Source organism: Triturus cristatus, chromosome 4_1, assembly GCF_964204655.1.
Source record: "Triturus cristatus chromosome 4_1, aTriCri1.1, whole genome shotgun sequence".
Classification (NCBI taxonomy): domain Eukaryota; kingdom Metazoa; phylum Chordata; class Amphibia; order Caudata; family Salamandridae; genus Triturus; species Triturus cristatus.
This window is the reverse complement of record NC_140585.1, coordinates 301,737,829-301,763,589: the sequence shown is the minus strand read 5'-3', so window position 1 is coordinate 301,763,589 and position 25,761 is coordinate 301,737,829. Positions and strand designations below refer to the sequence as shown.

At 46.3% G+C, this 25,761-nt stretch overlaps 1 protein-coding gene across 3 annotated transcripts in view; it reads left to right on the top strand.

The window, feature by feature from the left end:
- LOC146854818 (adenosine deaminase 2-like) overlaps nt 1-25,761 on the top strand; it is a 516,331-nt gene that overhangs the window by 51,328 nt on the left and 439,242 nt on the right. Inside the window, exon 2 of one of the 3 annotated variants that reach the window (XM_085652178.1) lies at nt 14,368-14,490. The exons of the other annotated variants lie outside the window; for them this stretch is intronic. The gene's annotated coding sequence lies outside the window, so the exon portion shown is untranslated. The remainder of the gene's footprint in view (nt 1-14,367; nt 14,491-25,761) is intronic. 3 annotated transcript variants of the gene reach the window in all.

Here is a 25,761-nt window from a genome sequence, read left to right as displayed (position 1 = left end):
CCAAAGGCCCAGGAACTGGATTTGGCACCACTTGTCAAATCAAGACTCTCAGCAGAAGAGCCTAGGCACCGGCAGGTCAAATCTTTGATGGCCCTAAGACTTCTTAACAGGAGGCAAGCACACACAAGCCCATGGAGAACGTTGGAAGCAGGATGGGGTCCTGTACCACACAGCTAGATTGGGCTAATAAAGGTACATGTCCTTTGGCCAAAGGACCACTGCACCCGCCCTTGTTGGCCGATTTGACCACAATTGAGTTGTCTTGCTTGAGATCTGTTAAAGCCTTACGTTGTTGGGCTGTCAAATTACTTGTTTTAAAGAAATGATTACTCTCAAGCTTCTGAATTGAGGAGAGGACCACTTGTTCAAAGGCTAAAATTTGTTTCGGAACCAAATGGGCTAAGGGAACAAACTTCGATTTGTTTGCCAGGCCAGAAGCTCCTTTGGGCATGGTGTTGTCTTTGTTGTGAAAAAAGGCCTGAAGCCGAATTTTTCAGAAACGTTCTACTGCTTCAATCTTGAGGCGAGTGACGTCTGGTCTTTAATTAGGAACAAATTTTAGCCCCAACTCAAGTACTGAGATTTCATCTGTTGTTAAATTTTTCTTAGAGAGGTTCACAATGGGCGAGGAGGCTACGATAGTGGACCCCCATTACTAGCACAAGTACAAGCGAACTAAGTCCAATGTTTTAAGCTCTTATTAAAAGGCCCAGGAACTGGATTGGCACCACTTGTCAAATCAAGACTCTCAGCAGAAGAGCCTAGGCACCGGCAGGTCAAATCTTTGATGGCCCTAAGACTTCTTAACAGGAGGCAAGCACACACAAGCCCATGGAGAACGTTGGAAGCAGGATGGGGTCCTGTACCACACAGCTAGATTGGGCTAATAAACGTACATGTCCTTTGGCCAAAGGACCACTGCACCCCCCCTTATCGGCCGATTTGACCACAATTGAGGTGTCTTGCTTGAGATCTGTTAAAGCCTTACGTTGTTGGGCTGTGAAATTACTTGGTTTAAAGGAATGATTATTCTCAAGCTTCTGAATTGAGGAGAGAACCACTTGTTCAAAGGCTAAAATTTGTTTCGGAACCAAATGGGCTAAAGGAACAAACTTCGATTTGTTTGCCAGGCCAGAAGCTCCTTTGGGCATGGTGTTGTCTATGTTGTGAAAAAAGGCCTGAAGCCGAATTTTTCAGAAACGTTCTACTGCTTCAATCCTGAGGCGAGTGACGTCTGGTCTTTTATTAGGAACAAATTTTAGCCCCAACTCAAGTACTGAGATTTCACCCGTTGTTAAATTTTTCTTAGAGAGGTTCACAATGGGCGAGGAGGCTACGATAGTGGACCCCCATTACTAGCACAAGTCCAAGCGAACTAAGTCCAATGTTTTAAGCTCTTATCTTAAAACTAAATTGGTAACCTTTAGCTGAAGTCTTATTGATTTAACATACTTCCTTTTCCACAGAGCAAACTAAATGCTCAGATTGAAGCCGGCATAGTGAAATGCCTTTTTTGTACAACATCCTTGAAAGAAATGAATAAAATGGATGTCCTTGCATGTTCGGTCTCCAAGTAAGTGCTACCAATGGTAGATAACCTAAAGGCTCTCTTAATAGTGTAATTAAGTGTTGTGGTTTTTTACAGACAACAGCCTGCCTTATTCAAACTCCTGTAGCTCTGCCAACAATAACAGGAGCCACGAGTAAGTGCATAATAAGTACTTGCATGATAAATTTGTGCTCACTTAAAATAAACACAAGCTTTATTCCTAATTGTGTTATGCCCTGTTCATGTTTAAGGCCTTACGGTCGTCAGCATGAATAAATCGGGCACTTTACAAGTATGAAGGAAAAAGCTTTTAGGAATAACAGGTACATGTTGTGTGTCTAAACGGAAGCGATAGAAGAGTCAATGTTTAATTAAAAAAGATCCTTTTTTAAATAAGAACTTTTTTCTTTTTGGTTTCACAGAACCCAGTCACAGCCCTGAAAATAAGCCCTAACACAAAAAGGGTTTTGAAATGCGTTGGCACTATTTTTACCAACAGGGGAACAGTTTTCTGTATATAAAAAATGTATAGCAATTAAGGAGAATAATGGCTCCAAAATGTATATTCTCTTTTGCATAAAAACTAATTACCCCCGTTGGATGGTATCCCAAATTTGTAACATTTAAATAAGTTTCATTGGTTATATGGGGTAACGTATTTGTCTTTTTTCCTTTGAGTGGTATTAGTTTCAATTGATATATGTATTTGTGTCTTCACTTGATTTTGTACTGTGAAGTCTTTCTTTGTGAAATCACCAATGTATCCTTTTTCATTTATGTTTTTATTCACTTTTTTTTAATCTAAAGTGTTACACTGTGTAAATTGTGAAGTGTTGCCCATCTCCGCCAGGAGTACTTCTAACAAATATGTATAAACATTTTTTAATAATGAATCATTAAATGATGTAGACCATCTTATCCGGGATTTTGGTCTGAGTCTGCTGAATAGTTGACAGCAAAATTAAATAGTCAGCTAGATACCTCACTTTTTGTATATGCACTTTCTAAAAGTGGCATTTTCAAACACGCAATTTAAAAATCAACTTTACCAAAACATGTATTTTTAAATTTTGAGTTTAGTACGCCAAACTCCAAATCTCTATCTGCTATCAATGGGAAATTACAAGTCAAAGACATTTTCAGGCAAACCCTGTGTTACCATGTGGGAGAGATAGTCCTTGCAATAGTGAGAAACGAAATTAGCAGTATTTCACTATTAGGACATGTAAAACACACCAGTACATGTCCTACCTTTTAAAAACACTGCACCCTGCCCATGGGGCTCCCTTGGGCCTACCTTAGCAGTGACTCACATTTAGTACAAAGAAAGGTTTTATCCTGGCAAGTGTGTGTACTTTCCAGGTTGAAATGGCAGTTTAAAACTGCACACACACACACTGCAGTGGCAGGTCTGAGACATGTTTGCAGGCTACTCATGTGGGTGGCACAATCGGTGCTGCAGGCCCACTAGTAGCATTTGACTTACAGAACCTGGGCACACCTGGTGCACTTTACTAGGGTCTTACTAGTAAACCAAATATGCCAATCTTGGATACACCAACCACCAATACAATTTAGACAGAGAGCATATGCACTTTAGCACTGGTTAGCAGTCATAATGCCAACAAAAACAGGTCAGACAAAATAGGAGGTAGAAGGCAAAACGTTTGGGGATAAACCTGCAAAAATGGCTAGGTCCAACAGTACTATTTATACAACTAAAAGCAGAAGCCTTTGAATGCAAAAAGAAAACCTGGATTGGAGCAGCTAGTCAAACTTGGGCATAGGAAACTTGGCAGCTATGAAGGCTTTGATTTATTGGCCTCAAACTGCAATTGGAAGCACGATTAGGCAGGGGGACCAACGCTCCCGTACCAAAATAGCCATGAGGATTATAATTGTTCCCCTCCCCATATCCTGTATAACCAAACTAGCAGCATACATATTAGGCACCAGCTTTTCAGAGCTATAATGGCCCCTTTTTCATGCAAAACCAAAGTGAAGCCCTTGCTGTTATTGATACCTAGACTGAAAAGAATCTACACAAAGGTGTGGTTAGTGGGCACACTTTGGAAAATCAGAGTTCACAAAGCCATCCGTTCTGAGCTGGCCATCACATGTTTTTCAGGCTTATGGATCTAAAAGCAGTAAGTCTATATCATGTTGTTAGCAAAAGCACAAATTATATGAGGACAAAACAATCAGTGACATGTCTGTCAATCTAGTACACTCACCAAAGAACACATTGCATAATAGTATACAATTCTATGTCAGGACCGGAGGCTCCGATTATGCTTCTCATTTCTTTACTGAAATACTCAGCAGCCAATAGAAACTTAGTAACAAAAACTACAGTACCCATGAACACCACATGGGTCGCATGCACAACCATAGAGTTTTTGCCTATTAAAGGTCCATCCACCAAAACAGTGTCCTCTTGCTTTGCTGGTCCGCAGCCATTTAAGTGCTCTTCCCTTGCCTATTGCTTAATTGCTAATAAGGATTGCTCTTGCTTTGTATATGTTAGAAAACCCCGGGCAACCGGGTTAGCAGTCACCCGGTTTTTCCCAACACAAGGGGTAGCTTGGCTCGAGCGGTCGGGGGTCAGGCACCGTGTTAAGCGTACGTCACACCCTCACAATAACCATGCGTTCATCCGTTCCAAAAACGACTCTACACCGTAAAAATTTATGAAAGAATCTCTTTGTGTTTATCTTAATTTTTCTCTTAGTTACAGGGGTATGACACAAATACAATACAAAAGGATTTTCTTCAGAAATAGCAGGTCAATTAAATAATAACACTTTGCAGGTGCAATAAATAGGATTAGGTCATAAACACACAAGGAATAAATAGAGGTGCGATAAATACATAGGGCAAATAAATACTGTCAGACAATAAATACAAGGCAGGAATAAATACGGTCAGACAATAAATAAAACACCTTCAATACATAATATAGCCATCAAACAATTGCAAATCAGATCACATTTATGAGGTAGATTGATTTTACCATGCCCAAGTACAGCTTATGGTCACTGGGGTGGCCTGGGGATGTCCCACCTAGAGTGGTCAAGGCTGGGGCCTAAGCTGAGGTAGAATGAGGGAAACCTAAGGTTCTGATTCTTCCAACTACACAGTCCCTCACACAGGTCCCTGCACCAGTCTCAGTTCACCCCCTAGCACTCTCAGGTTGGTCCTAACACCCCTCTAGCCCCAAGACTGGTCTTTTAGGGCTCCACAGGGCCTCAGATGCCCTTTCTACCACTTACTGCCCTTTTCACGAAGATCGGCTCCGCTCGGCGCCGGGTCGACGTCGCTGGGCGGCTCCGGTTCGGTGTCGCGTCGATCTGTTCCACTTGACGCCGTGTCGATGCCGTCGGGCGGTTCCGATTCGATGTCGCTGGCCGGCCTCGGTTCGATGTTGCGTCGATCTGCTTTACCTGACGCCGGGTCGATGCCGTGAGGCGGCTCCGGATGGATGTCGCTGGGCGGCCTCGGCTCGATGTCGTGTTCCGGCGTCACAGGGTCACGGTTCCCCCGCTTCCGGGCGACTCCGGAGTGCGACCTCCACTCCCGACCTCCGTCGGCTCCACTTCGGGTTCCGGCGACTCCGGAGTGCGGTCTCCACTCCCGACCTCCTGCGCGCTTCGCCTCGACCTCAGGCGACTCCGGAGTGCGACCTCCACTCCCGACCACCTGCGCGCTTTACTTCAGCTTCCGGCGACTCCGGAGGGCGAACTTCACTCCCCCGTCGACGCCTCACCTCGACCTCAGGTGACTTCTACTCGACCTCCGGTGTCTCTCCACGACCTCCGTCGGCGCCCTCACTCGACCTCTAGCGGCTCCGGGTACGACGTCTGCCTTCTGTCAGCGCCGCTTCTCCACCTCGGGCTCCAGGTCTCCAGGCTTCTCGACGTCGGGTCTCCAGGAGGATTCCACCAAACAGGTCAGGAACTTGCTGTTCTTCTCCTTTAAGGCCTGTTCCGGCTGTTCAGGTCCTTAAGATGATTTTCTGGTCTTTATCCCACACAGGGCTTTAGGCTGGGCTTGGTCAGTAGGGACTAGTATCAAGGGTGGGTTTCTGGACCCCACTCCAGGCACAAGTTTCCACCCCTGCTGCCTTACTCCTTCCTCCTTCTGTTTCTCTGTCCTCTCTCCTCTCCAGTCAGGTGCCAACTGCCTACTCCAACTGCCAACTCTGAGCTGGCTTCCCAACATTCTAAACCTGCCTCACACTGTCACAGGGTTCTAGAATGTTCTGGAAGGTACTAGTAGGTTCCAGCTATGTCTCAGGTGACAATGGGTGGCCACCATTTTGTGTTTCAGGCCCTCAGACAGAAGTTCCAGGGGTAGGGAAAATGGCTCCCTGACCCTGCATCAACACTAAAAAGTCTGGTGGTTCCCAAAAAGGAAAAATACTAACAGGGTTTGAGGCAAAAGTGGGACAAAATAAATAATGATGAGGAGGGACCACCCAAAGGTCTAACAGTATACTTATAGGGTTGTTTTAACGACTGTATTCGCAAATTTTCTTGCATTGTATAATCATGGCATTGTTAGCGACTGTGTTTAGCACTTGGTTGTATGACTTACCACTGTTTATTTAATGTGCCCGAGTTTTGCTACCCAGAGATGTGCGCCGCTATTCTGCGGTGTCCGTTTCCTTTGTACAGACCCGAGTCTGTCTGCGGGCAGCGTGCCTCACTCGGAGCGTTCTCAGGCCAATCAGGTTTCCTTGCAGGCCGATTTCATTCAGTGGAGCAGGAGATGCCGGGGAGCGAGGACGCACGTCTCTATTGACACGCAGTCCTCATTTTACCTTCAGCGAGCGGCCGGTACCGCGCATGCGCGGCGGCCATCTTTGCCCTGAATTCATTCATCTGGCTTAAGTGAACGCCGGAACAGTATTTTTCATACTCCTGACCACGATTTATTGCAGCGTTTTTGGCGAAAATTAGCTTGTTGTGCTCCCCAGATGTTCTGCACTAATAGCAGTGAGGGGCTGTATAATCTTGCATAGGCTCTGCCTAGAGTGGCTTTTGGGCAAGCTTTTTCCTCCCTCCACATCTTATATTTGTTTATTACTTACATCCTTTCAGGATTGTAACAAGCTTGCCTGGGGTTCTTCGGCACACCCCCTGACTTTCACAATTATATATCTGTGCCACGTGGGTTATCCCCGAGTATTTCACAGACAGTCCTCCTTGGGTCTTCGGAGTTACACTTCCAGTGTGTCAATATGGCCGAATATTATTATGAAGAGGACTACTCTATGAGGAGGAACCCTCTGGGTCCATGGAGCAGGACCTTGTTGAGGCCCTGGACGCAGGAGTCCAGCATTCTGTTAATAAGGCTTTAGTGAAAGCCATAGAACCCCTCAAACGTCATCTGTGTACAAATGCCAAGCAACAAGGCTGGCTCCCCACCTCAGACAAGCACCCTAGAACTGGGGGACGGGGGGTTTAAGAACCCGCACGCTGCAGATTTCCCCAAACCTGCAAAGTCTATGGAGGAGCAGGAGTACTCCGAATGAGTCTTAGGCTCCAAAGGTACTCAACTTTGAGCCCACCGAAATTGTTCACCCCAAATCTTCCGCATGGCTGCCACCCCAGGAGGTGGCTGACTATGTCCAGTCAAAGGTTCAAAAAAAAATCTTTATTCGATTCATACAATGAATCATAAAAGCACAAAGTTAAAAAACATAATACACAAATAAGGTGATCCATCCATAAAATAAAAATTACAATTCAAAAAAATCCATCATACAGCATAAATACAAATCCAATGGCAAAGCACAGTTCTACAGCTAATTTATCCATAGCGTTTCCTAATCTGAAGTGAAACTCTTATAAAATTTAACATGGCACAGCAAGTATCAACAGAAGATAATGACAGCAAATAATCATAGCCTTCTTTATAAGTGCATGGTTGCCGCCCCTTCAGGACAGGTTTAATAAATCTAATCCTAGGATCTTGATATAAGGAGCAAAACAGGACAACATGTATAGTACTTTGGCTAACTCTGTCATTACAGGGACAAGGGGGTAGCTGCTCACACCAACCCCCTTGTTTAGGAAAGGCGAAAAGAAAATGGAGGGTATTTAGCCTAAACCTCGTGAGATAAAACCGCCATTGGACATTAGTTGTAAAAGTTAAATAAAATTGATGCTGTAACTTAGGTACATAGCCAATAGGGCCTCCCAGACACCGTGAGCCTAAAAACTTCCAGTAATTTGACTTAATTTGGGTTTTTATGTTTCCCTGGATGTTTGCAGGATTTTCATAAACATGACCCAAACCTATCTTATTCAACATGTCCCTGACGTATGACAACCAGGGGATCTTGTTTGCATTATCCAGGCTCAAGCAGTCTGAGAGAATTTCTCTTGAGAGCTGCAAATCGTCAGATAACCATATTTTGCCCCATAATAATAGGGGTGACAGACGAATGATGTCAGTCACTTTGGTCATTCCCATTTCATTATGACAGAAGCTATTCGATGAACCCGATGGAATCAGTAATACCCGTTTTAGGAATTTATTTTCCATCACTTGTACCACTGAGGGGTTTTCGGTCCCCCATACTCCTGCCCCGTAGGTAGCCACAGATAAACATTTAGATATATAAAGAGTTTTAAGGTGCGCAACAGGTTTTTGACCCAACTTACCACAGAAGCGAAAAAGACCTTCTATGGAGCGGGTAGCACTCTGGGCTCGAGCCTTCATTAAAGGAGCCCAACTTAGTTTGCTATTGAAAAGATTTCCAAGGTAATTAAAATTCTCCACCCTTTCAATAGTAGAGTGATTCACCACAAATTTTCTAGGTTTTGTTCCTTTAGGACCACAGACCATTGCAAAAGATTTTCCAAAATGTACCTTCAGGTCAAGATCCAGCATGAAGGTGTTAAAGGCATCTAGGCACAACTGCAAACTGTTTCCAGTGAGGGTCATTAAAACAGTATCGTCTGCATATGAGAGTATAGGAATACTCCTACCGTTTACCTTAGGAAAATCACAACAGTGGTCCAACAAGTACTTTTCTAGTCCATTTGTGTATACTAGGAACAAGAAAGGCGCCAAAATGCAACCTTGACGCACCCCCTCAGTTGAGGGAATAGGTTTAGTTGTTTCCCCCCCAGGTCCAAATCTTATAGCCACGGACGTTGCTGCGTGTAGTCTGCGGAGAAGTGTCACCAGGGGTTCTTCGAAGCCCATATCGTCCATCATCTGCCACAGCCTGCTTCTACAAACAGTGTCAAAGGCGCTTGACAAGTCCATGAAGGCAAGGTAAATTGCAGAACTCCTTGCCTTCATGTACTTGCCAATAATTAGCGCCAAATTCAGGCACTGCTCAACTGTCCCCTTCCCACTTCTGAATCCATACTGGGAGTTCACAATTAGACCAACAGAGTCAGCCCATGTTTCTAATCTGGCCAAAATAACCCTCCCCAATAGTTTACATGATGCATCGATCAAGGATATAGGGCGATAGCATCGGGGATCACACCTATCGCCCTTCTTGAAAATCGGCACCACCACTGCCACCTTCCACGATACAGGGATGCGACCAAGAACAACAGCCCTAAAAACATTCAGTAATAAAGGTGCCCAAGCTTCAATATTATGTTTAAAAAAGTCTAAAGGGACGGCATCAGGGCCCGGGGCTTTTAATGATATGCCCTTCCTCAAAGCTACTTCAACCTCTTCCAGTGTAAGTGAAGAGCTAAGAAGCAAAGCTGAAGATGGTACCACCAAATCCCCTACATCATCCAACAAATCCGAAAGTAATAATGCTTTGGGATTAAAGATTTTACCAAAGTGAACTTCCCAAGATTCACCAGTAATCTGCGTCAGTATACTTTCTTTGGTGTCATTTTTAAACAAGGGACGATTTACTACTTCCCAGAAGAGCCTACTATCTTTTAGCTCAGAGGCCTTCTCTAGATCGTCCCAGGCTCGATTTTTCAATTCCTGCTTCCTCTTTGTGATGGCCTCTTTATAAGCCCTTCTGGTCGATCTTATCAGTTCCTTATTTCTTGGTTTTTGTGTAAGGGCAGCTTTTAAGGATTTATGTGAGGCAGAGCATGCGGAGTCAAACCATTTAAAACACCTTAAATTCTTTTTCCCCACTGGTTTTCTAAGGTGCTCAGCCACGTGCCCACATAATTTTTCAAAACTCCCAATGACCTTGTCTGGATCAGACGTCAGAGACAGGCATGATTCGATCTCAGTTTTACAAACATTCAGAATCTCTACCTCAAGGCCTTCAGCATTTATTTTCCCCCACTTCATGGTAACTCCCTGATTTTTATTATATGTTATGGGTTGCTCCCAAACCAAATGTTTTCTACTAGCAGGGGCACTCAAGGATAGCATTAAAGGATTATGATCGCTTACGGCACTTGCGATTACCTCAAGCCTATTAACATAATGAAGAAAGTTACTAGACACAAATACAAAATCAATAGTACTCATTGCACCTCTTGTTCCCTGAAAGGTTGGTATTGGCGATATATTTGGGGCAGCCCAGGGCTCTACCATACATAAGTCATTTAGAATAATGATATTATTTAAAGCGTCCCCCTGGGGCGTGTGTTTAAAATGCATCAAGGGCTGTTCATTTAGATCATTGATACCACAGACATTGCAGCCACCAAATTTGCACAGTGTACAATTAAAATCACCAACCCAAATAACTACTAATAAAGCTCGATCACTACGAGCCTTACATATTGCTTCCTCCAAACTCTGGATTGTAGATACATCATTTCTATCAAAGACATTATGGTACCAATTAATTAACAACACGGGCTCTGGGAACAAATTTTCCAACAAGAGCAACTGGTACCAAGGAGTATCCACTATTTTTGAGGTTATCAGGTTCTTTAGTTTGATGGATAGAGCTGTCATTAACCCACCCCTTGCCCTCCCAGCTAGTGATGGGACCGCCAAAACATTAAAAGATTGAAAACCATCAATTGTCCAGTCTCATCTTTGTCAATCCTTCGACAAGGATGTACGAGCGCGACTTAGGTCGGAATGCCCTAGACCTGACTTAGCAGGTAAGGTGGCTGAGACTCCCGAGGTAGATCCCTCCATGCTTACCTACCTCAAGAAGTATTCGAAGGATCCCAAGAAGGGTCTCCATAGATCTTGATGGTCATGTCAGGATAAATTGCTGGACATGACCGGCCCCCTGACAAAGATCCTCGAGTTAGGCTTTATAGCCAAAGAGTCCGGACTGGAAATTGATCCGGAGGAGCTCATCGGTTGGGCCCAGAGGGCAGTATGCCAGCTCGGCAATGCCAACTGTGCGCTATCTGCGGAACGTCGGCGCTCTATTTGGTTGAAATTAGATCCCAAGCTGCCAGAACTCTCCACATCTGAATCGGGTCCTCTGGCCCAGGGCTTGCTTTTCGGACGGCCGTTCCTTAAGGAATTAACGAAGTTCGTTGCCACATTCAGTGGTCTGGACAAGGCCCAAGGGTCCCTCAGACGGGTGGTCCGCCCAGTTTTCAGCAGGGCCGGGCGATTTTGGGGGCGCTCGTTCGACCGGGGTTATAATCAAGGCGCCCCGCACGGCCAGCAGCAAGGAGGTTATCAAGACTCCAACTCAAATATCAACTCCTCCTTCTATCTAACTTGACGCGCCAGAAATAGATTCCGCAAAGGCAGATTTGGAGGCAATTCAGGCGGACAACAAGATTCAGGATCTACAGGTGAGAATGATTCCCTGTTCAAAGGTAATCTTGAGGGGCAGAGTGAGGTTTTTCCTAGACACCTGGCGCACGATCTCTCAAGATGCTTGGGTCTTGGAAACCGTGCAGGGATACAAGTTAGAACTCTACGACCACCCTTCCCAAGACAGACCATCTCTACAGATGTCTTTTTCCCAAAACGATCCGACCTTTATCTCCGCAGAAATAGACTCCCTACTTCAGAAAGGGGCCATAGTGGTTTCGACTCTCCACCCTCGCGGATTTCGCAGCAATGTCTTCCTAGTGAGGAAAAAAGGAGGTGGATCCAGACTAGTCTTAAACTTAAGAGATTTCAATGCCTGGATAGTCTACCGTCACTTCAAGATGAGGGGAATCCATCTTCTACGCGATCTCCTCTGAGAAGGGGACTGGATGGTCCATCTGGACCTGAAGGACGCGTATTTATCCATTCCTATCTTCGCCCCTCATCAACGGTTCCTGCAGTTTCTCTGGCAGGGGATCTGTTATGAGTACAGGGTTCTCCCATTCAGGCCATTCGGCCTCTCATCAGCACCGTTGTGCTTCACGAAACTCCTCCGTCCGGTAGTAGAATCTCTGAGAGCGCAGGGAGTTGGTCTGATCGTCTACCTGGATGACATCTTCATAATGGCGTACTGTCCCCAACTAGTCATCTCGCACCTCGAATGTACAATCATTCTCTAACAGAGTCTTGGGTTTATTATGAATCAGCAGAAGTCAATGTTGATCCCGTCTCAATCGATCGAGTTTCTGGGTTTCCTTGTCAACTCCCTGAATTGTCAGCTCCTTTTACCAATGCAAAAGATCAGCTCTATCAAGAGGGAATTGAAGTCGACACTTCACAAGCTAATGGTGTCTTTGAGATCCGTAGCCCGGATAGTGGGCTTACTAGCTTCCTCAATTCAGGCAATCTTCCCGGTTCCCCTTCACTACCGAGCCCTTTAACGGCTGAAAATACGACATCTTCAAAAAGTCCTCGGTTATTCAGAAATTATTCCCCTCTCAGAGGAGGCGAGGCTCGAGATGTTATGGTGGTTGCACCACATGGAGGCTTGGAACAGCCGAGCCCTCTTTCGATCGACCCCGGATATATTGATCGAATCCGATGCCAGCCGGTGGAGTTGGGGAGCCCGTTGCGGCCAGTTGTCCACAGATGGTCGTTGGTCGCCGGAAGAACTTACCTTACATATCAACTGCCTGGAAATCTTGGCTGGTTTATTTGCGACCTGTTGTTTGTCACCACAGAAAACAGATTGTTGTATCCTCTTTCAGATGGACAACATTTCGGCGGTATGGTACATGAACAAATTGGGCGGCACGAAGTCCCGAATGCTGGCAGAGATTGCCAAGGACTTCTGGCACTTTTGCCTCCAGAACAGGATTTCGGTAGTGGCGGAATATCTTCGGGGCCACAGCAACGAGGTGGCAGATTGGCACTCCAGTCACTTGCAGGACTTCAGCGACTGGATGCTACACCCCCAAGTGTTCCAGAACTTGAACGACCTTTGGGGTCCATGTCACTTAGACCTGTTTGCGTCCCGTCTCAACAGGCAGATTCCCAGTTTTTACAGCTGGCGTCTGGACCCGGAGGCTCTGGCCGCGGAAGCATTCCTTCAAGAGTGGCCGACATCCCTTTGTTATGCCTTCTCTCCATTCATGAGGATTCCCAGGGTTCTGGCGCGCACCAGACGTCAACGAGCAGAACTTGTTCTAATCACTCCACTATGGAAAGCGCATGCATGGTTCCCTGTGGTCCTGGAAATGCTCTGTGCGGTTCCAATCCTTCTTCCACGATTATGGAACCTGTTGCTGGACCCTCTACAGACCCCTCATCCGTTAGTAGAGTCGGGACAACTTCCTTTGGTAGATTGGTGGGTTTCAGGGACATATGGAAGGTCCCAGGCCTTTCAAAGGAGGCTAACAAATTTATCAACGAAGCCTGGTCGGCCAACACCCACAAACGATATTCTTCCTCTTGGAGATGGTGGTGTGATTGGTGCTCTCAACGGAATGTGGATCCCACTACAGCACGTCTCTCTAGCTGCTAATTTTCTGGCTTCAATGGCATCCTCAGGCTTAGCCTACAGGACAGTGAACAACTTCCGATCTGCCATCTCCGCAGGGCATGTACCCGTGGATGGCAAGCCACTTGGTGAGCATCCGTTGGTTTGTAAACTGCTCAGAGGCGTTCGGATGGTTAAACCCCGTCCCCAAAGTACTCACAGTTATGGGATGTTTCTATTGTCCTGAAATTTCTGGAAACATGGCCTTCTAATCAATATCTTTCTCGAAAACAGTTATCTGCTAAGCTGACTATGCTACTTTGTCTTGTCTCTTGCAAGAGCGTTTCAGATGTTAGAGCCCTAGACTTAGCGGGCGTAGATTTTCCCCTGAAGGGGTGTCATTCAATATCTCACGGAGGACTAAGTGTAATACCTCCTCAGTCTTTTACCCAGATTTTCCTAATAATCCTAAACTGTGTGTCGTACAATGTGTAAAGGATTATGAAGTAAGTACTGCCGAATTCCGCGCAGATATGCAGGGTCAATTATTAATTGCTCTTCAGAAACCCTTTCGCCCCGTGACTCCAGCCACCTTGTCACGATGGATGCGTTGGCTCATGGGCGAAGCGGGTATTGATGTTTCAAAATTTGGGGCCCATTCAGCTCGAGGAGCGATGGCGTCCAAGGCTTTTTCAGCTGGTGTCAGTTTGTCAGATATTATGAGTGCTGCTGACTGGTCTACAGAGAGTACATTTAAAGCTTTTTATTATAAACCAATTGTCAATGTTGCTTCTGTGGTGGTGGCTAAGCTTTGAACAAGCATAATCGGAGCCTCCTGTCCTGACATAGAATTAAAAATTTGCTAACATTCGTGACAAGAATTTTCAATTCTATTAAGGACACGGAGGCGAGGATTATCCCACCCGGAATGATTAGTTACCATGTTTTAACATGTTTTGCTGAAATGTTCTGTATTGCCCTGTATTTCTGTTCTCTTTTCCCTGCCCTTCTTCTGTTGATGTATATTCAAACAGTTCTGGAATGATGTTACTGGTGTTCTCTCTATTCCTTACAGGTGCGGATACCAAGTAAGCTTGAGATTCTCTGGTGAAGACTGTTCTTCGCGACTACATGGTCCTGTCGGTGTTCTTCGGGCCAAGTCCCTGTTTGAAGTTAAAGCCCCGTTGGGCCACAGAGGGTTAGAACAAGAGAAGTTCTTGCTGTGATATGTTCGTTGGTGCAAGTTGTTCAGAGACTTACCGGATTTTAGTTTCAAAAGAAAAAGGACACTGTTTTGGTGGAAGGACCTTTTATAGGCAGATACTCTATGGTTGTGCATGTGACCCATGTGGTGTTTAAGGGTACTGTAGTTTTTGTTACTAAGTTTCTATTGGCTGCTGAGTATTTCAGTAAAGAAATGAGAAGCATAATCCTCGCCTCCGAGTCCTTAATAGAATTGAAAATTCTTGTCACGAATGTTAGCATATTTTTAATTGATGTGCCTCACTCACCTCATAGAGTGGCTTACTTGTGGAGAACAGCTTGGTGTTGCGGTCAGGGGGTGAGGTGTCACAGGGACAGTGAGCTGTGGGTGGCTTCTTAAGTCACTAGTGGTGGTCAGCTGGCGGGTTGCCATGGGGGCGAGGGGCAAGGGCAGAGCAGGCACAGCAGGGGCGTAATGGACAATCCATCAGCCACCATAGTGCGGGGGAGGACCAGTCTTCACTACATGAAGGATACCACCCCCCTCAGCTTGTCTGTGCTCTGTGTGTCTCTCTAAAGCAGCTGCAGGGGGCAGCATGCACTGAGCTGACACAAGCTGACCCAGGATTGAAGAGAAACAAAATAACAACTTATTAGTTTCTCTTTCAGTCAGAGCCTGCCAGCCACTTTAAAAGAGTGGGTGGGAGCCCCTGATAAGGAGCGTCCTCCGCAAAGCACTGCTGGCTGAGAGGGGAAGAAGCAGCACAGAACGGGCTGGAGCAGCAGAAGGGTTGCTACCTTTCCCAGAGAAATACAGTCCTCTGTTCACATTTTAATATTCTGTAAAGGCAGATATGATTCTTAAGTAGAACTTTACATGACATTGCCAGTATTCAATTTAGCAAGACCTTTCTGTCTTTGTTTACTCAAATTATAAGTCAGGAGTAATTAGGGCTACTGTAGAACACATTTTAAAGTGTTTTCTTCTTACATTAACTGTTTAAAGTGAGTACTGATAAGGAGATATAAATACTGGCTTTAGGGAATTTCTCTCATTTTTGTACTGCCCGGGATATTAAAATACCGGTTAAGCCTGTATAAAACCTGCCAGGTGACAATCCTAGGTAAAAGAGGTGTGTAACTCTACCAAGAGCACAAAACTCTGCTCAGAGCCAGTGGAGTATAACAAAATATAGCTAGAATGTTGAATGTCCATGACTAGCACAGTTATGCCTTGCATGAGGATCTTGTTTTTTTGAAGGCCTGCTGAAAGAGAACAGGGATAGCATGTTTAGGCTGGCGTTAGCCAAGACCATTTGATTTTACTAAAATATGTATACTATACTTACATATAGGGGATTTCAGCCACCTCTCCATCATCTGTTGTTGTGTCATTCACATTTTGCTTACTCCCACTACAGTATATAAAATGGGGAGCTGGGTCAGCCCACTCAAGCCACGTATTTCACTTTGAGTGACTACATTGTGCACTCCCACAAAAAGTACATCTGCAGACACATTGTTGCCTTCATGCCAGTGTTTTTGTTTTTACTCTGTAATTACCTCAGTGTTGCCTTTGTGTTTAGAGCCTGATGTGATAGCAGGACGCTTCTGGTGCACATTCCATCTTCATCAGATCTCATCTATTGCCACTGTTGTAGTAAATTCCTTTCGGAGTGATGTCACTGATAATGTCATGAGTGATGTAATATGTGAGGTCACAAGCTGTGGATTGTGGGGGCGTAAGCTATAGTTAGCTCTGGTAAATATAACTGCTGAATTTCTCTGGTTTTTGTACAAGTGAAATGTGAGCCTAACTCTAACGTCCCTGTAACCTTTGTTTTTTTTAGTACATTTTTATGTTTTTTTCAATTCCATTTTCTTACTATAACGCCCCTGTAACTTTTGTTTTTTCAGTGAATTTAGATGTTTTTTAAAATTCTATTTCCTAATTGTAACCGGTAATTTTTTAGAGTGGGTGCGTGAGTGGCTGCATAGTGTGTGAGTCTCTGAGTGGGTGAGTGAGTGAGTGAGTGCATGAATGTATGAGTGGGTCTGAGAGTGGTTGTGATTCTCAGAGTGGGTTTGTGAGTGGGTCTGTACGTGTCTGAGTGGGATTGGGAGTGGGTGTGTGAGACTCTGAGTGGAAGTGTGAGTGAGAGCATGAGTCTCTGCGTGGGTCTGTGAATAGTAACTAGGCCTGAGGATAAACTTCCGCCCTACTTGCAGAGTTTGCAGAACTTGGCAACTACACGTTCTGTGAAGAACACGGAGTCACAGATAAAGTCCGTACTCCGCAACAGAGCGGAATATTTTTAAGCAATAGGTGAGCAGGAGCGACAGCGGCTGCAACCTGAAGTACGCAGGAGGCCCGGGCCCTTTGCAGAGTGATTGAGAAAGGGTTGTGAGGCCTCCGATGATGTCTCAGCAATCCGGCTGTGGGGGACTTACTCGTGGCAACAAAAGGGGTTCTTGGACACCCAACGACCCTCAGCAGCCAAGGGGACTTCATCCCCAACCAGTAGTGCAGCAGGAGGCCCCTGTGCTGAGTGGTTGAGAAAGGGGGCGGGCCTCCGAACACATCTCAGCAGCCCAGCTGTGGGTGACTTACTTGTCGCAACAGTGGGGGTTCTTGGCCCACAATGACCATCAGCAGCCCAAGGGACTTCATACCCCAACCAGTAGTGCGCCAGGAGGCCCCTGTGCAGAGTGGTTGAGAAAGGGGGCGGGGCCATCGACCACGTAGAAGCAATCCCGCTGTGGGGTACATGTTGCAACAATTGGGGTTCTTGGCACCAAGCAACCCACAGGAGCCAGGGGGACTTCATCCCCCAACCAGTAGTATGCCAGGATGCACCTGTTTAGACTGGTTGAGAAACGGGGCAGGGTCTCCGACAACATCTCAGCAATCAGGCTGTGGAGGACTTACTTGTGGCAACAATAGGAGTTCTTGGTCTCCAACGATCTTCAGCAGCCAAGGGGACTACATCCCCAAATCAGTAGTACGGCAGGAGGCCCGTGAGTAGAGTGGTTGAGAAAGGGGGCAGGACCTCCGATGATGTCTCAGCAATCCGGCTGTGGGGGACTTACTTGTGGCAATAATAGGAGTTCTTGGCACCCAACGACCCTCAGCAGCCAAGGGGACTTCCTCCCCCAACCACTAGTGACCTAGGAGGCCCCTGTGCAGAGTGGTTGAGAAAGTGGGCAGGCCTCCAAGGTGGTCTCAGCAATTCTCAGCAACCTTGTTTCTGACCTTTATTGTGCCTTGTTCTGCTCCTTTCTGACCTTTTTTTGCTTGTCTGCTCATTTCTGACCTTTATTCACACTTCTGCTTGTTTCTGACCTTTATTCTAACTCCTGCTGCTCATTTCTTATCTTTTTTGCCTCTTCTGCTCGTTGCTTACCTCTATTTTGCCTCTTTCTGCTCCTTGCTGGACTCTATTTTGCTCCTTTCTGCTCGTTGCTGGCCTTTATTTTCCCTCTTTCTGCTAGTTTCTGACCTTTATTCTGCCTCTCTCTGCTCGTTGCTGTCCTTTATTTTGTCTCTTTATGCTCATTGCTGACCTTTATTTTGCCTCTTTCTGCTCATTGCTGACCTTTATTTTGTCTCTTTCTGCTTGTTGCTGACCTTTATTCTGCCTAAAGCTGCTAGTTTCTGACCTCTATTTTGCCTCTTTCTGCTCATTGCTGACCTTTATTCTGCCTCTTTCTGCTTGTTTCTGACCATCATTCTCTCACTTGCTCCTCGTTTCTGACTTCTATTTTCACTTTTTCTGCTCTTCCCCCCGGGACTGCGGGGGGTGGGGTGCCCGCGGACCCAACTGGCTCCCGACTCCTGCAGGAGCTGGCATTGCTCCCGCAAGAAAGGAGCTGCTTGAAATAGCAGTTCCCTGCTTGTGGGAGCAATGTTTTCATCTGTTTAACTGCACCCATATTTGCATGCAGGGAAACAGATGAAAACTCTGCTTTCTGCAAGCCGGAGCTGTTTGGCAGCTCCGGATTGTAGAAAGAGGAGTTATGTTTGCTTTTGATTGGTGGGAGCTGTCAGCTCACACCAAGCAAAAGCAAACAGCATCCTCCCGAGGGTGAGCACCTCGGGAGGTAGCAGGAGCAAGCCCAAGGGTGACTGTGCAGGCCCCCATATTTATTTTACATTGTTTGCCCTGGGGAGGTGGCGGTCCCCGGGGTGTAGCCGACATACACATTATACAGTGCCCCTGGAAGGTGGCAGTCCTCGGGGCTGCGGGGGGGGCCCCTGCATTTATTTTACATTATTTGCTGCACAGAGGTGGTGGTCCCCGGGGGGCGAGGGGGATGCACGGGCCCACTCGCATACATATTACACAGTGCTCCGGGAGGTGGCAGTCCCAGAGGCTTTCATAAGCCACAGGAGAGAGGTCCTGTGTGAACCCTTCTTTATATAATTACTCATGCCCCCAGGGAACTGGCACACCCGGGGACTAAACATTAGAAAAACGAAGGAGACGGCACCTCTTTTTTTAAATATTTCGGCAAAATTGTTTTAAAAAATATGCTTTCCCACCCTGGCTTTCTCCTGCCACTGCAGTTCCAAGCTCAGGGTGCCATCTGGACACACCACCACCTTCGCACTTGAGCCGAAGCGTCACCTTTGTCTACTTCTTCTCCTTAAAGTGGGTGCACTCCTCCTTCCCTGCCGGGTTCCATTGCAGGCACCTCCCAAAGGTGTCACCAGGATCCGATCACTTCACCGACCTCCAACCAGTCTCTTGCATCTTCCAGTGTCATAAAGAACTGTGACCGGCCACCATGTATCACTTTCAATTTGGCGGGGTAAGGCAACATGTAGGTGAGTTCCATTGCTTTCAGTTTTTGCTTTGTAGATGAACAGCTCTAGTGTAGTCTGTGAAGATCCTTTTTGTATGGTTCTCGAAGAATGGATCTCCCCTCTTGTGCACCTCCTGAAGAATAGTGTTGTAGTCACTGCAATTAAAAACCTTTGCTATGACAGTTCTGGGGGAAGCGGTGGCAGGACCAACAACCTGTGCACCCTCTTCACCGCAAAGAGCTGTGATAGTGACACAGTTGTGAGTGTCGCCTTGATCCAGCCCTCCAGGAATGCTTCCACGGAGCTTCCCTCTGACCCCTCAAGGAACCCCAGGAATCTCAGGTTGCATCTGCGGGATCTTCCATCTACATCCTCCACTCTCGTCTCTAATTTACTTGATTGGGCTTCAAACGTGGCCACCGCTGCTTTTAGAGTGGTCATTTCCTCACCCATTGTGGACACCTGCTGCTCTGTTTTAACAGACCTCTTTGCCACCCTACATAAATCCGTTCTCAACAGGGTGACATCCAGCACCATGGCTTCAATCTTCGGCCGCACTGCCAGGCCTGATGCTTCAGTAGATGCTAGGATCTGGGCACCCGTTGGTTCACACGAGTAATGTGGCCTCTCGCCGCCATCCACTGGCAGACCTCCATTCGCACCCGGGGCAGTGAATTGATCCATTTTCGTTTGCTGCGTGCCTCTAATCAGACTGTCCTTGCCCATAGTGCATGAGGGATCTAATCAACCTGAAAAAACACAGAATCCGCTCCTGCCAGGCACTGCAGGTAGAGCTGTTACCCCAGTGGGTACACCACTTTCCTCCACTACCGTTGTCTGCTTCGCCACTTATCTGGGCTGCCCTTTGGGCAGGCAGGGCCACCCTCACTTCAAGACTCCAGCAGCACAGAGTCCACAAACTACACATCCGCGGCAGCCCACAGCAAGTCCCACCTGACCCCAGAGTGGGCCAGAACTTCCCTCTCAGGTCCACAGAGGGATCCAGTCACCACCAGGTGCAATTGGGGGAGTAGCACCAAAGTCAAGCAGGACCCAAAAGAGGGCCATCAGTCACCATGCAGCACCTTGCAGTTTCCCAGTGATCTGCAGTGGTCTCAACAGGTGCCCTGGGCCGCAAAGATGGTGCCCCAGATGACTGATTCAGGCACAATGTCCTCATGCTCCTGCACCTTGCTCAAAGGACCAGCAGCCGGTTAGAGGGTTGAGGCAGGCAGCATTCACCCACTATGCCGCACCCCGGGCAGGCAACTTGTGACATCCCCCAAGGCGTCCGCACTCACCTCCTGCGCAGTGCTCAGCTCACCCAAAGTGTGCCATCAAGTCCAGCGAAGGGGGGGCTGTCACCAAGCATACTGTCCCCCTAACATATCTCCTCAACACAGCACCACTACACCATACGGCCCAAACCTGCAGGCCTCTCAAGCACACCTTTGTCTCCCAAACACACTGCGAGGACAAACCATAAGGGCCCACAAGCAATCCAGGCTGGGTCCCGTCTCCATCAGTTACATACACCTGGGAAATAGGGTGCCAAACCAGGCGATCACGCAGCAGAGATCCAGCTAGCGTAGCTCAACAGGGGGGTTAGGGCAGTCCAGCCTCAACTCACATGCACATTCCCCGTGATGGCGGAGTGGGCCACAGAGGAGGCCACTCCAGTCGGGGGATCAGCACTGGGCGCTCCATCGCCCTTAGGGTGCGCCGTCCAGCCTCGCCTCACCGCAAAACTGATGGTGGGAAATGGGGAATTCTCAGGCCTACAGCAGTAGTCAGTACATCTGCAGGCATCAGGGATGCGCTCCTCTTATTTTGGCGCAGGGTCCCCAGGCTGACGGGTCTCCGCCCATGCCCATTCGGCCATACTACACAGCCAGTGCTAGCTCCAAACTGTTGGTGGGAGGAGGGGCCAAGTCTTGCTATCTACAGTGCACCCCGCAGCTCAATCATCGCCTCCCCGGTAGCCCACTTTTCCTCAGCACCAGTACTAGGGCATGCACACCAGCTGGGACTCCACCTCCTCCGCAGTGCACGTGGGACTCCCCTCCATGCAGCAACAGCATGGGCTACAAAGCCACTCCCTCATTTACCCCGCAATGCGGACAGGGTTACAGGCTTTGCGGGGCCTCCAAGGCAGCAGGTTGAGGCAGGATTGTGCAGTCAGGTCGGGAGTGCAGGATCAACGCTGCAGGATCATACCGGCCACCCCCCGCATTGCTAAAAGTTAGTGACGTGGCACAGAGGAGAATGGATTGGAGTGGCGTAGAGTAGAGTGGCATAGAGTGTAGTGGCATACAGTGGAGTGGTGAAGAGTAGAGTGGTGTAGAATGAAGTGGAATAGGTTGGAGTGCCAGAGGGGAGTGGAGGGACGTGGAGAGGAGTGGTGTAGAGTATAGTGGAGTAGAGTGGTGACAGGCATTGAGTGCAATGGTGTAGAGTGAAATGGTGTAGAGTAGACTAGCATAGAGTAGAGTGGCGTGGAGTGGAGTTCCGTGGAAAAATGTACTACAGAAAACGATTTTCCGTATGTGTTCGCTGTGTGCACACGATACATTTTAAGGAGTTACAAACCAAATTTTGGAAGTAAAGCAAGTTCTGCAACCAAACAACATTTCGTGACTTTTGAACTATTTACAGAAAACGTGTAGGTTTAGGTTAAAAATAAATCAATTCAAGAATGCGTGACTGAAAAGGACAGATTGCTTTAAAATGGATAATGCTATCACTCGACTTCACTGCTCTCTTGTGGTTTTACAAATAACTATTCGATTACTAGTATTACATTGAAAAATCTTTTTTAGAATAAAACAAAATGGCATACTATTGGTTTAAGTATTGCCAGTAGTGGTCAATCAGAAACAAACCGAACATGAAATGCCCGGTATTAAACAACGCGCTTCCTAAGTAAATACATCGCAATTTAATTTATTTATTATACATAGGGATAAGGTTTTCAAAATTGAATGAAGAGACATTCAGAGACAGCGTCGTGTTCATTTTGTTTTGGAGCGTTTTTCAATGGAACTATTAAGTATACCATGAGTCGTGGTAACAGAAGGTTATTAATTATGAGTTACTAAAAAGGCATAACAAGGGTTTATCTATGATAAACACTATTTTTTGCGGAATGTGAAAATAATCACTTGTAAAAAAAACAAGATGCCCCCATAACAAATCTCGGCATTGGAGATTAGACATATCTTGCTGCCAATGTAGGGCGTCCCGTTGCTCATGGCTGCTACCGGGTTAGGATCGCTCCCACGGTCCGGATGTGGATGGAGAACCAGAATCTCCCGCTTAGAAGAGAATATCACAGAGAAACCCCGATTATGCCAACTCTGTCGCAGCAAAGCGTGCGTCCTGCCTCACAGCTGCCGCTGTGCATGTTGCTGCACCCTCACGAGGCAATACTCCATGGGAGTAAACTTAAGAAAAAAGGTGGGACATACACCCACCATTAGCCATTTGCAGGCTCCAATTTTTACAGGACACACACAAAAGCCTACCCAAAAGGGTGGGAGGAGTCACACCCCACAAGATACATACAACATATCAAACTCCTGAGCTCAGGCCTCAACTGGGGTCTGAGTGGACTAGCCTCTGCATCTGAGTGAAGGACAGGTGGTCCACCATTGCTATACTGCCACTGTACCTCATGACATAAAAAAAAAACCTTAGGGGTCCCCCAGAAAAGAATTGTAAGGTCCGCCCCACAATGGGGTATGGACCCTTGAGGTTGCAAACCACCCTGTAGAAGTACTCCACCTTTGCCGCTTGCATCAACATGACATCAGCAAGAGTTTCTCTGATACGTTTAGCTTCAAAGAGAAAATATGTCTCCTTGTGGGATGAGCATTCTCTGTATACATGTGCTCTAAAAACTGAACTGTGTTCATATTTTTTATTATAATATTATGATTATTAACAAAATGGAAATTAGGGGGTGAGTGTATGTTCTCCTCACTGACACTTAAATAAGCCAGTAGGTTTTTATGGGATGTGCAGATGCAAATTAAATGAAGCCACCAAAAGGTGAAAATTAAGCGGGTCATTTATGTTTTGGGAGAGAGAGTGAATCTATCATACATTTGTGGATCTCCCGTTCAATGCGACTGGCAGTTCCCATTTCCATTTAATGCCTTATTCCGAGTGCCTGGGTGTAGCATTGGCATTTCCGGTGATTCCACATCCCGGAGTTACTAATGTATTACTATTGTTACCAGTACCTCTGGATGGGGGAATTTGTGTGTATTAAAAATGGAGCCCTAGTTTGCCAGCAGTCTATCATAGAATGTGGTCTACCCACCACAGGGTCCCCGCCATCAGAGCATTAGGGAGGTCTTCCCGATTTTAGGTGGATTACCTGATGCATACCTGTCAGGATCTGCCATGTCAGGCAGGGAAAAGCAAAATTGGCGGCCACTTACAGGGAAAGAATTTGCTTTGAGTGGAGCCCACTGTTTTTCTTTTATTCAGAAACAAGTGGATGTCTATTCTAGTGACTGGCTGGGGTGGACTCAGCCAACATTGATGACATACACATTCTGTACTTAGCGGGAAAGGATGGGGTTAAGGAGAAGTAATTGTTTATGACTGACCTAGAGCTTCCAAGCTCCTCCTCTTCGGCAATGAGAAAGGAGGAACAGTCCAGACAGCTTGTGACTGTGATTTCAGGGGCCAGATTTAAACCACATCATTTAATCCAAAACATTTTGTATTGTTCTGCTTTTATATCGCTATAGTTTATTTTTTTAAATCAGAAAACAAGCGCAAAGACTCTTGTTCTTGTTAATATCACTGCCACCCACAGCTATTTTCACTAACTTCGATAGGCATATATAAATAGTTGCTTAGAGGACAGGCCCCTGAAATGCAGTTATGAGGGTTGTGGTGGCATGACAATTTACCATGTGGGCATTTAATAGTAATATTTTTAATATTATTTGAATTTTTCCAACATAGTGGCCTTTGTGGCAATTTATTAATTCACCCTGCCACCTCGCACTTATCTATTAGGATTCTCAAGTCATTGATTATGAACAATTCGGTGACACTGTTATATTGTCACTCGCAAATGAGGAATTATTTAAGAGTCTAGCATTATCACCTCTCTGTAGACCTGTGGTGGTAATGGAGAAAGTGTTAGCAGGTCTTGTGGTCACTTTCCTAACGTTATTGAAGAATGAGTGTGAAGCATATCAGGTCTGATTGTGGAGAGGTCTGGTACATCTTTAAGTTTGGAGGGAGGCATGCATTTGTATGCTGCGCTGTCTTGGAGCACCACCAATTACTTTCCAATAGGTTTCATGCCTGTAGAATGCTGGTAGACCTGGGGCTGAATAAGCTAAATCTAGGAAGCGTCTACTACAAATGAACATCTCAACTTCACCTCCACTAGCCTTTCAGAGATACCAGCATGTTGAAAATGCCTGTAGATTTCCATAAAGGTCACTCCACCTCGGGTGAAAATGGCCTCTCTGCTACTAACTACAAGGCCTTTCCCTGTCAAATATTCCATGTTTTCTGATTTCTTTCACCCTAGGGCCTTTTGCTGATGAATTGTTTGGTCCCTTGGCACTTTGCCCTGGGACTTCATGCCTATAAATCAGGTGGGGAGGGCTATGGTTGGCCTTAAGAGTGTTGTTAGGTGTTAAGAGTGAAAGATGAAGTTAGATAGCAAGGCTCCCTCTTTGTCCAAGACACAGTGACTCTGGAACACACACTGCAAGTTTACACAAGAGGCTGAGCTTGTGTCATATTTGAACTTTCATGCAGGCTAGGCTGTTCATTCTTGTGTCTTTGCATCTTGTGGTCCATACTTATCCCAAAGCTTCTAATATATTTGGTCCAAAAATCAGACTGTACAAATGTGGCCCAGCTAGGATCAGGGCTTCCTCTCCTCTTGTGAAAAGGTGTTGTTTCCTTACAGCGTAGATCAGTTGTGTAGCAAGAATGTCATGTCAAGGCCACATTAAAGCAAATAAATGAGGCCACCATGCATTTAAGGTCCGTGTTAATGACAGTCATAATTTGGGTAGTAACCCCCTCTCTCCTCTGAGCACCAGTACACCCAACCCTTGTCTGTGCTTACAGGTCTCTCCGTTTCTACCTGTATTCCTCACCTGCTTCCTTCCTTTCACTTCCTTTCCTTTCTCAATATTCCCACTCTTTCTCTTTCCAACCATTCCTCTCGCTCATCTTTAAATTCTTCCTGCCTTTCTTCATCCACCTTTCTAAATTACTCCACGCCACTCCACTCTACGCACTTCACTCCAGTCCAATCTTTGCCACTCCACTCTACCCCCACGCTATACCACTCCACGAAACACATTTTGACTGGGCATCGGATCTGCATTAAATCAAGAGAGATATGTCACACTGGACTATTGCTGTTGTTATTATTGTTGACTGTTTTCATCTTTACGTGCTGCATTTATGCTG